The sequence below is a fragment of the Adiantum capillus-veneris genome, chromosome 21, assembly GCF_014529385.1.
Source record: "Adiantum capillus-veneris isolate H3 chromosome 21, ASM1452938v2, whole genome shotgun sequence".
Classification (NCBI taxonomy): domain Eukaryota; kingdom Viridiplantae; phylum Streptophyta; class Polypodiopsida; order Polypodiales; family Pteridaceae; genus Adiantum; species Adiantum capillus-veneris.
Window position 1 is genome coordinate 121,860,061 of NC_140951.1, and position 12,793 is coordinate 121,872,853.

Here is a 12,793-nt window from a genome sequence, read left to right on the forward strand (position 1 = left end):
TGATGCAAGGGCCTCCTTAAGATGAGAAATGGGCAGCACCTTCCCTCCTAGCTCCTCTTCCAAAGACTATGTCTATCGACAGCACCTCCTCAAGGTGTGTGCGTGTGTGTGTGTAGGAGTGTGTGTGTGTGTGTGTGTACTTAGTGTGTGTGTGAGCATATATGTGTGCTTGTGTGTGTGTGAGCATGCTCTTATATAGGCTCACAAGCTGAAAAATTCGAATTTGCCTGTTATATGCATCTAGAGGAGTACTCACTTCATGCATGGTAGCTCTAGTTGCATACTTACCACGTGTCCCAACCTGCTCAAGAGCTCACTTAGTCTCTCTCTCTCTCTTGCATGGAAAGTAGCCCACTAGCCCTGTGAGTGTGTGAGGGCGCCCTCTTACTACCGAACTTAGTCTGCAGTGGCCTGAAGCCAGTTCCCACACAGCCCCCGAGTCCCGGTGCCTCCCCGCACAACTTTAGGAAACTTTAATTTGAACCTAAGACGGGCAACCACGCTAGTTAAGTGGTGGAAGTCCACGACTGCTGGTGAAGTGGTGGACAACCTAGTTGTATGGGCAACTAGGTGACAACGGGTGGAGTAAACACTCGCTGGGGGATTTCGTGCCTCCATAGCATTGGAACTTTAAATGAATGAGTTTTGAGTGAATTTTTACTAGAATTACTGTCTTGGTGCCGCTTTGCAATACTGGTTGAAGGGCTGTATTAAGGAACTTGTGACTCGAAAAAATAAACAAATAACTTATATGTTGAACAACCATTGTGGTAGTAATCAGGTAACAAAGGAAGGGGCTTGGCTCGGGTTGCCAATGCCTATGAGAAGGGTGGTCCCGATTGGTCGCAAACTCTCCGTCCCCATAGTGTTATAAATCGATGCTAGTATTACTCATTGCCCTAAGAGTAGCGAAGCCTCAAGTGTACGTGCCTCTAAAACATGGGGAAAAAGGCACTCGGGACTTCTCCCCTCTTCGAAGGTAGGTCTTAGGATCGCTAGATAAGTTAATTACGCTGATTTTGATATGATTTAAAAATAAGTTATTTAAAGTCATTTTCTAATAGTTTACTAAGAGGGCCAGATTCCGGGTGACACTTGTTGCTCATCTCCCAACTTTGGATTGCCGCACACATCGACAATCCCGAATAAGTATACTACTACTTAGTCAGTCTGCCCCTGCGGGGTGGAACTAGATCATGATGGTAGTAGGCTCGAACTCGACTCACTTTGTGATGAGATATTGTCTGCTAGATGAACCATAAACCACTTTGTTTGCTTCCGCTGTAGAACTAGTGGCCACCAGGTTTACCATCAGATCCGTCGTTTGAGACGACGGGGTGGGGACCTCACACCTGGTATCAGAGCGTAGGTTTATGAACTGGAAAATAATGCTGTTTGAAACTTTTAAAATCATAAAGATTAGTAGGGTAGACGTACTCAAGGACTGAGCATTGATGTTTCAGGAAGATGCCAATATTGCTTACTGCAAGTTTACGATAATGTATATGGAGGTGTGTCGTTCTCCAAATTACAATTTCCGCCGATGCATGATGGAAATTTTGATGAAGGCCTTTGCTTCTCCATCAACGGGAATCCATCAAGGTTGGGAGATTACATGGAATAGTAAGGGTGGTATCTTCTACATCAATGCTACAAAATTTGAGTATTTTTCCACTGACTTGAAGAAGCTTCGTTGCGCGCATGAATTGCGGGTTATCCAAGTTTTCTTCTTCCTTGGAACTTTTGGAGAAGTTAAGATCACTGTAGATGGTCTCAAGACAACCTTGAACCGATGGGTCTTCGATCAAGCAAAGAATGTAATCCCTAGTGATATAATTAAGCCTAATGCCATTCTGGATGTGTTTCCTCCAAACGAGAATCTTGTAATATTTGAGCCTATTAGCAATGTGTACAAGAAATACTACTCTGATGAGATAGTAGACTATAAGCATTTGTCCTCAAACACTTATCACTTGTACTATTGTGTTCCTGAACAACCGACTGTGGGTGACGAAGCTGATGAGAGAGCAGCTCTGTATGCTGCAACTGGTAATCCTAGTGAGAAATAATTCAAGCACCATGATCTCATCAAAGTTCAGCAGAATAAGACGCATAAAGCTAAAGACTATTATATTATCAAAGGATGTCTTTACTTTAGACAAAGGATATATGTACCTAAGTAGTTAGCATAGAGTTTATCTAGATGTTTTCTTCGGATGAGGACATCTCAAATTTTTCACGTTGGGGAGGATGTAAGGTCCCGAGCTAAAAGAACACCATTGTACCATAAAACAATCATAATGGAAAAAGTTACTATTCTTATCAGTTTTCCAAAATCTGTCGCGCCATGATGTTTAGAATGTCATAAAGCTTCCAAAAGTGAATTAAAATATTTTTTTTTTGGAAATTTTCCAAAAATAGTAAGTTTTTGGTTACCCGAGCCGTCAGTTTTGACCGTCTCGAAAAACTGCACTCGTATCCCAAATTCGAAAAACATGCATTTTCGGATGCCGGGGACTGCTAAATATGGCAAGTACTCAGGTTAGTACACCTTAGTTAGAGCTTAGTATAGCAAGTTCCAGCATTAAATTCTGATTTGTATTGCCCGTCTTAGGTTAAAATTAAATTTTCCTAAAGTTGTGCGGGGAGGCACCGGGACTCGGGGGCTGTGTGGGAACTCGCTCCAGGCCACTGCAGACTGAGTTCGACAGTAAGAGGAAGCCCTCACACACTCACAGGGCTCGTGGGCTACTTTCCATGCAAGAGAGAGAGAGAGAGACTAAGTGAGCTCTTGAGCAGGTTGGGACACTTGGTAAGTATGCAAATAGAGCTGACATGCATGAAGTGCAAACTCCTCCAGATGTATATAGCAGGAAAATTCGAATTTTTCAGCTTGTGGGCCTATATAAGAGCATGCTCTCACACACACAAGCACACATATATGCTTACACACACACTAAGTACACACACACACTCCTACACACACACACACACACACACACACCTTGAGGAGGTGCTGCCGGCAGACATAGTCTTTGGAAGAGGAGCTAGGAGGGAAGGTGCTGGCTGTTTCTCGTCTTAAGGAGGCCTTGCATCAGAATTTTGAGAGGAATTCCGCCGTAACCTCGGTAATTTTTGATTTAATTCATGCTTGTTGTAATTCCCTCTCTAATATTCTCTTAATTCCGCATCAAGTATGCATAATCATAGTCAAACTACTCATTAGATACTCTCTAAGTCTCCGTATTCATGATCTATTGCATAATTCTTAATCTTATTAGTAATCATGCAAGCAATTAGTCACTCTTAATCCTAGTTTAATGCATGCTAAAGGAATCATCCACTAGTCACCGTTGTGATTAAAAATCAAGTGAGCTTTGAGGTGGGAATGGTCCATTGCATTCTATTACTCCAAAATGTGTAAATAATTAAATTAGAATCAATTGCTCAGGGATTAGGATTTAATTAGGGGAAATTAATCCATCATTAATCGTTAGGAAGGGAGAAATCCTCTCATCTATGCATACAATAAATCTGCAATTCTCTACTTGCATTAAGAAGTGATTAAGCATGTCTATTTCATCTCTAGTAGAATTGATTAAGTAAAAATATGAATTTCATAATTATCTAGGCCAAGTAATTCACCTTAGGGCCTATTCCCATAGAACAAGTATGGTGCTATCGGAATTCTCTTTGTCTTGAAGTAAGTCAGACCTCTCGTACAAGGGGATTTGCTTATTGAAACTATTCCGTCATCATGGTTGTATGTTACTCTCGAATGTTAGCTCTCTTTTTCCAAGTTGTCAATTAAGTAGTAGGTATAAAATGGCTCCAATAAAGAGAACTCTTTTCGGTGGTTCCCATGATCGCGAGGCGGGGACAAGCGACACTAATGGAAAGGGAAAAGCTCCCATGGTCGCCCAAGTACCGACCATCTCAAGGAGCAATGACGAGGAAATTGTGGAGGTTGGTCAAGTTTTAATTCAAGTTTGATAAAGCAACATTGCATTCGATAAGGTAGGATGAAAAACACATTTCCCAACATGTTGGAAATCAACGGAAAGCACGGCATTTAAATTAATTGTATTTTATATTCAAGTATGCAAGAATGATTTCGGGATATACTGTTGACGGACGCAAAGAGGACCCTGAACCCCGACGGCCTCTAAAACGCCGGGGGCCGAATGGCGCGACTCGAGCCTGCCACGGTAAAGCGAACAGGGGGCACCACCTAGCTTTGAGCGGCTAGGACGCAAGACCCATGATGGTATGAACACCGCAAGCCTACACACCGAGAGAGAGAGAGAGAGAGAGAGAGAGAGAGAGAGAGAGAGAGAGAGAGAGAGAGAGAGAGAGAGAGAGAGAGAGAGAGAGAGAGAGAGAGAGAATACTTGCAAATGATAAAAACCCTTGGGGTGTGAGGGCGAATTATTTCTGCAATATTTACAAAGCGGCATGCCGCAGTGGTAGAGAGGTAGGGGGGGGGGAGGTAAGGTGGTACAACCTAATTGGTGCGTTCTCTAAGGCGCCTCAATGATTGGGAATACTCACTACCAAGGGCGTGCATCTGTGTGTGCATCGACCATTGGAATCGAGAGATGGATGTGGTTCCCTTTGCATGGTGCAATTCCCAAGGCAAACCCAACACACAAGGCCTCCCTCCCCGTGATGGTGATGGTGTCAATCCATCCTACTACACTCTACCAAATGCTTGGTTCCTCATGAATTGCCCCCTCCTCGATAGTGACCTCTCAGTGCCAATTTATAGGTGTTGGCTGCTTGGATTATGGTAATCCCAGTGTGGTTAGGGTAATCTTAATCGGGGAGACAAAGCAAGTGGTGGGCTCGGTGTGGTTGACCCTTGCTTTGTTTTGGGGAGGTTATTACAAGATGGGAATCTCTAGGTGGGCCTTTGTGACCATCACCTAGAGAGAGGATATTTACAAAAAGGAAATTTACAATGGCTCAGGTGAAAACTGAAGATAATGATGAAAATAACCTAAAATTACTTGGATGGCGTCGTGGTTGCGTGTTGCCGGCGAATAGCATGCTGCCAGTGCGTCGGTGTCGATCGTACGTCTTTTCGGAGTCGGCTGGGGCATGCCTACGGCGCATTTTCTCTTTTTGTTGTTGGCGGCGCGTGCTTTGGATCCTTCTTCTTTCGTTTGTTGATGTCGTAGCCGTTTTCTTCGTACTTGTGATGCGGTGTGCATATGCGTGTGTGTGTATGTATTTGTGCATGAGGGCGGGTGTGTGTGTGTGTTTTGTATAGGCATGTGTGTGCGAAAACGTGCGTGGGAAGGGGGGCTATATATATATAATTTTGTTTTTTTTTTTTCTGGCGGATGGCCGGCGGCTTGTTCTTCTGCGCAAGGCGGAAGGGGGGGGGGAAGGGTAGAATAGGGTGTGTGTGTGTGTGTGTGTGTGTGTGGGGGGGGGGGGGGGGGGTGTGGTGTGTGGGGTGCGCTTCCCGTGAGGGCGTGTGTGTGTGTGGGCGTTGATTGCGGCATGCACTCAGCGAGGGTGCGTGTGTGTGGTGATGCGAGCTGCGACGCACAGTGCATGGGGAGAGAGGGGAGAGGGGGTGTGTGATTGTGGAGTGTGTGTGTATGGTGAGGCGATGCTGCCCGTGAGAGGGAGAGAGAGAGTCTCCGTGCTGGCGTGGCCTGAGCGCCCGGATGAGAGAGAGAGAGGGAGTTTCCGCGCTGGGCTATGAGAGGGAGAGTGAGAGGGGATGGGAGGGGTCAGGATTTGGGATAAGAGAGAGAGAGAGAGTGTGTGAGGAGAGGGAGAGGGGGGGGGGGGGGGTGTGATTGTCTTGCATGGGAGCTTGAGGACAAAGGGGGGTTTAATAAGTCAATGGGGGGGGGAGTAAGGGAATATATCTGCGGGCCAAGAGGCGGGGGATGAGGCCGATGGAGGGTGGGGAAGAGGGAGGAGGGGTCGGGGAGGGAACCCTAGCGGGCCAGGGGGGGGGGGGGGAGTGGTAGAGGGGGTAATAGGGGTGAGTGTAAGAATACGGAGAGCAAAAGAGGGGGGGGGGGGGGGGGGGGGTATGTAGGGAAAGATGGAGGAGGGAGAGCTAGAGTGTTTTATCCAATGCCCGTAGGGCGGGGGGGGGGGGGGGGGGGGAATAGGCTGTGGTGGGGGGGTACTGAGAGTGGGGGGGGGTGAAATGAGTTTTTTTTTTCTTTTCTTGATTTTCGAAAGTCGGCCATCATTAGCCCTCTAGAGGCATTCATGCCTCTAGCCCTTCTTCTGCGTCTTCAGTTGTAGAGTTAGAGGGTTCTCCCTCTTCTGGAATGTCTAGCACGAATTCTGGGTCAAACCTAAGAAAATACCTCTTTAGTCTCCATCCATTGACTCTAGTCTTGTGAATTCTCCCGTCTGCTTCCATCAGCTTATAGCTGCCGTTGTCATAGCCCTTCTTGATGATGAATGGCCCTTCCCATCTGGGTTGAAATTTCTTGTCCTTCCTAGTGTCAAATCTGTTGTCGTATCGCAGTACTTACATGACTTTTTCCAGTCCTTTCTCTTTAATCCCTTGATTGAAAGTGAGCCGGCGTCGTTCTACCTGTGCTGCATAGTGATTAATTGCTTCTTCCCTATCCAGTTGGAGTCTCTCTAGATCCAAGATGTGGTTTCGGAGGTTTACAATTGGACGGCGTGTTTGGCTAGCCAAGACTCGTACACTGGCTATTTGTACCTCAATGGGTAGAATTGCCTCCTTCCCATAAACTAGATGGAAAGGAGTGAAACCCAGTGATGTTCGGAACGTTGTTCTGTAGGCCCAAAGAGCTGCCATGAGATGTTTATCCCAGTCTCCTGTATGGTTGTTCACCTGTTTTGTGATGATTTTGCAAATCATTCCATTTACCTTCTCTACCAGACCATTGCATTGTGGATAGTATGGTGTGGAATGCTGACGTGTGATGCCTAACTTCTTCATCAGTTCTCCCACCAAATCACCTCTGAATCCTGGTCCTCTATTTGATATTATCTCAAGAGGAGTGCCGAAATGGCAAACGATATGCTCAAAAATGAACTTTGCCACCTCCTGGGCTGTAATGTGGGTGGTGGCCGTTGCTTCTGCCCATCGCGTCATGTAGTCTACACCCACTATAATGTAAAGTTTACCTGATTGGGCCCTTGGTAAGGGACCGATTGCATCTATTCCCCATTTCTCAAAAGGACCATATGAAATGATAGGGGTTTGTGGCTCGTAGGTTAACGTGCGATCACTGGCCACTTGGCAGGGCTTACATGTTTTACACCAATGGTGTACATCTCTATTCAAACTAGGCCAAAAGTATCCTGTCTGTAGAATCTTCCTACTGGTGATATCTAGAGCAAAATGACCGCTGCAGACGCTATCATGGCAACTTGAAATTACCTCTGTGATTTCCCTGGAGGTTGGCACCCGCCTGAGAACTTGATCTTTGCCCTTACAATACTAGTGGTCGTCTATAAGGAGGTACCTAGTAGCCTTCCTTACCAGCCATTGTTTTTGGCCTTTAGTGTGTCCTGCTGGACATTCTCCTGTATGTAGGAAGCCGATGATATCGGCATAGAATCACTACCTTGGAAGAGGGGTAGTTTTAATTTGATTGCTCCTACAGGAACATCTTGTATTCTCTCTTTAGCTAGTGCATCTGCCTCTTGATTTTCTGCTTTGGGGACATGGAAGAGCTTTACTGCTTCAAACTTCTTCAGAAGGTCCTTAACTTGGCGAAGCTGACCAAGTAAAACCTGATTTTTGCACTCCCAGGTGCCATTTATCTGCCTTATCAAAAGAAAAGCGTCGCTGAACACATTCAGGCGCTGAATTCTTTGTGAAATACATTGTTCCAATCCAAGGATTAGGGCTGCATATTCTGCCTCATTGTTGGAGTGGGAGTGTGATAACTGCCCCATGGAGAATACTCTTTCCTGCTGTTCATTGAAATGACCATGCCTGCTGCAGATTGATCCGTCGTTCTCTTGTATGATCCGTCAAAGAAAAGAGAGTGAGCTCTCTCTAGCCTAGGACTTTTTTTCGTTGGTGTTCCTTCCTTTGCTTCCGTGTTGACCTTCAGCTTCTTCTCATAATGGCGATGAGTGAGAATTCCCGCTAAACTAGCCCTGGTGGAGTTTTCTACTTGCATGGTGTAGTCAAAATCTTGTAGTCTAATTAACCACTTTGAGATCCTAGATGAGACATCCATGTGTCGCATTACATATGGGAAAACTTCCTCCATTGTCAGGATTACAAATGGTCTAGGCAAGAGATAGGAGTGGAACTTTGTGGTAGCAAACATTAGTGCCAGAACCATGTGTTCTACTTTGGTGAATCCTTTTTTTGACGGGGTCATGACTCGACTAGAGAATTAAATAGGGTGCATGAAAGAAGTTTTGGGATCCTTTTGCATTAGTACTGCTCCCAGTGTATCATTTTGTTAGATATGTCAAGCCCGTGGGCATTGTCCCCTATAGCATGCAGGTTAGCTTCACTTAGAGCTCAAGTCTTGCATGGAAAGTTTTGGCTATTTTTATACTTGTAAGGTTTTTACACTTTAAGAAATTCAATCATAGCGTGAGTTTTTCCTGTGTTGAGATCTCTCTCTCTCTCTCTCTCTCTCTCTCTCTCTCTCTCTCTCTCTCTCTCTCTCTCTCTCTCTCTCTCTCTCTCTCTCTCTCTCTCTCTCGCCTTCTGCTGGATCTTCTTCCCTGCACCGCCATGGTTACATAGCTCCAATTGCACCAACAACTGGTATCAGAGCCACAGGCGTGTAGCATCTCAAGACGCTGCTCTCAGGCGGGCTCCCATGCGTGCATATCAAAAGGGGCTTTATTGAAGTGTTGCATGCGGTTCTTCCCAGGCAGACAAGGACGGCCTCACCTCTCAAGACGCTGCAGTCCTAGGTGCTCTAGGAAGGCGGTGAGCATCAGCACTTCAAAACGCTGTAGATTGATCATTTTTAACAGGCAGCTTTGTAAAGCCTCTCAAAACGCTGTCATCCCTATCATGCAACAAACGACAGCATATCAAAAGGCATTGAAGGCTTTTGGACAGTTTCGCAAGCATATTGAGATGCTGTCTATCCAACTGTAGTAGATGCGATCTCTCTTTTACTTGCATATCAAAATGCTGCTGCAAATCATTGAGCCACCGAGAATGCATTTCAAAATGCTACTATCATTTGGCAGTTTGTATTGCAATCCAACATAGTTTTGGTCAAATTTTTTGGCAGTTTTGCGAGCATATCAAAAGGCTGCTAGCCACATGGTCCCTTGTTAGTGTTTTTCACACATAAAGGGATTCTTGTTCGGCTCTGCAATTCAATATTGAACAAACCCCTGACTCGGAGCACAATTCAAACGACGTCAAATCAAAAGCTATAAAGCTTCAAATATGGCTTCGAAGGTGGATAAATTCAACGGATCTGGTTTCCATACCTGGCAAATTAAAGTCAAAGGTTATCTGATGCGGAAAAATCTTTGGAATGTGGTCAAGCCTCTCACAGCCGACGAGTCCGGCACATCCGCTGCAGTTACAAGGGCACTATCTGCTGAGCTACAGAGGAAAGACGAACAAGCTTTTGGTATTATCCTAACCTCCTTAGAAGATGATTTTATTCATTACTTGGATGATGTCGATTCTTCAAGTGCTGCTTGGATAGAGTTAGAGAAGCTTTTCGGTGCCAAAGCTAAGTATTCAAAAATGAGTTTAAAAATGGAATTATATTCCATCCGCATGCGTGAAGATGAAAATATTGCAGCTTTAGCCAATAGACTGAAGAGTATTAGAACTCAACTTGTTTATGTCGAAGCTTCAGTACCAGAAGAAGATCTCATAGCCATTTTGTTAAAAAGTTTGACTGACAAATTTCATCAAATTGTTACTGTTTTAAAAGAGAAAGATCCGTTGCCCTCCTTGGATGGTATCATCAATTCATTGCAGGAAGAAGAACGCAGGGTACCTAGTACCAATTCTACTATTATTCCCAGGGCATATATAGTCTCGAATGCCGTGTCACCCACCAGTTCTTCTGATACTTCCAATGCATATACAGTCACTAAATGTGCTGCTACAACAGCTTCATCTCGACCATTCAATGGAACCAGAACTTGTGCCATTTGTGGGCGCAACAATCATCAGACGAAAGACTGTTTCAAGAAGAATCCTTGTGTTCACTGTGGTAAAACAAATCATCCATCAAATAAGTGCTTTCAAAAGGGTAAAACTCAAATTCATGTGGTTGAGGGAGACACTGAATCTCCAATATATTCCGTTGATGAGGAAATTTATTAGATCAACTCTTTTCATGTTATTTAGTCAAAATAAATTGTACGGGCTATAGACACTGCCACCCATAAGTGGTAAGACCTCCCAATTTATCAGTTTTTTGTTCTCAAGTACCATTTTGTCCGCTCCTCATGAGGTTACTGGGTACACCTTAAACCCAAGGTTTGGCAGTGAACCAAAAACTCCACTTTTGGTAGCTAATTTTTTTGACCTACACCCTATCTGTTCAAGGGGGGGTTACTGACCTAGCACCAGGTTATGGATAAACCAAAAATCCTTGGTTGTGAGAAAACCTAAAACTCATGGTTGACGAGTATACCAAAAACTCGAGGTATCATGAGTTGCTTGTCCTAGTTCGGGCTTGAGGGGGGGATTGTTAGATATGTCAAGCCCGTGGGCATTGTCCCCTATAGCATGCAGGTTAGCTTCACTTAGAGCTCAAGTCTTGCATGGAAAGTTTTGGCTATTTTTATACTTGTAAGGTTTTTACACTTTAAGAAATTCAATCATAGCGTGAGTTTTTCCTGTGTCGAGATCTCTCTCTCTCTCTCTCTCTCTCTCTCTCGCCTTCTGCTGGATCTTCTTCCCTGCACCGCCATGGTTACATAGCTCCAATTGCACCAACACATTTCCCATACTAGGGTTCACATAAAATGGCTCGTCCCACTTGGGAGGTGAAATAGTGGGAAGATTAGCTAGGACTTGCTTCACCTCGGTGAACTGCTGTTCATTCTCTTCACTCCATGAGAAAACATCCCTCTGGGTAAGTTGTTGTAGGGGAAGGACCACTTGAGATAGCAGGTGAATGAACCTGCTTATGTATCTTACCTTCTGAAGGAAAGAAACCAGCTGCTTGGCGGTGGTGGGTGATGATAAAGATACCAGAGCCTGAATCTTGCTAGGGTCATAGCCTCGATTCCTTTTTCCGAAATTACATGACCAAGGAGAGTGACTTTGCTCTCACCAATGTGACACTTGTCCACGTTGAGTTGGCCACCCAAGGTTTGCAGCCTGGTTAAGCCATCATAGACTTTGCTTAAATGAAGGGCTCGTGAGCTATAAATGCAAAAATCATTTATGAAAACCCGTATTGATGTTCCAAAGTAGGGTTGGAAAACAAAAGTCACATAGCGTTGAAACGTGGCTGGGGAGTTAGTGAGGCCAAACGGCATCACTCTGTAGGCAAAACACCCCCAAGGTGTGATGAAGGTTGTCTTCTTCTGATCCTCCTCCGCAATGCTGATCTGGAAGTATCCTGAGTAGCCATCGCATACTGTGTAGCGTTCGTGACCTGCCACTTCATTGAGTATTTCATCCTGGAATGGGAGGGGAAAGTGGTCCCTCTTCGTGGCTGCATTGAGAGGTTTATAATTCTCACAGACTCTCCACCTACCATTCTTTTTTGGTGTGACTACTACTGGGGAGACCCATTCTGAGTCTTCGACAGGGTAGATGAAACCTGCTTGTAGCAAACTTCTCATTTCTTTAAGCAATGCCTCTTGTTGGATTACTCCAAGTCTTCTGAGCTTTTGTACTACGGGTTTATTGCCTTCCTTGAGCTTTATGTGGTGTTGCACTACTGTAATTCCTTTGATTTTATCATAGCCATCAATGAACAGAGTAGTGAAGTTTACTAACATGGAGACGTACTCCCTCCTTTCTTCATTGGTTAACTCATTTGAGAGCATTTTTTGTAGCTTACCTGCATCCTCCAATGACTGCTTACGTGATGATCCCTCTTGGTCTGCTGCGGTTGCTTCAGATTGTGTTAATCTGTCTGGGCTTTTAAGAATGACTCCCATTACTTCGATGCTACTGTCACTCCCGTCGAGTAGTCGCTGGTGGACTCGTCTTCTTAAGCTTCAAAGATCATATTGCGCTGCTTTCCAGTCCTCATGTCGTAGAATATGGACTTCCCTTTAGCATCCTTCATCTGGATCATCCCGGTGCTCCAGTCTTGTTTAGCTTCCATAGCCATAAGCGAAGGCCTTCCAAGAATGATGGGGTAGCCCTCCCCTTTGTGTGGCATGACGAAGATGTCTACCTCCACTTCTGTATTGAATGCTTTTACTTTGACCGCATTTACAATGCCTACGCATTTTACTCTTCCATTGTTTGCCATCTTGGCTCAGCAGGGTGCCGGCCTACTTACCTGTAGACCTAGGTGGTGCATCATCTTTTCACTCATGACGCATATTTGTGCGCCACCATCTATGTAGACATTTGAAATCCGCTGCCCTTTGATGTGAACGTCCATGGTTGGCAGGATGTTGTCGAGGTCCCTCCCAGAGATAGCCCCAGCTATCCGTGGTCTTGATTTCCTCGCACTTACCATTTTTGTCCATTGCCTCCTCATTCTGGGTGCAAGGTGGAGTAATTGGGGCCAAGTTATCTTCGGGCTTTGCATTAACACATCTTGAACTAAGTCATAGGGTTGTGCATCCTCACCTAGTGAGAAGTCCACGATGTCTATCTTCCGCCGCGGTTTAGCTGCTTGCTTGCTAGACT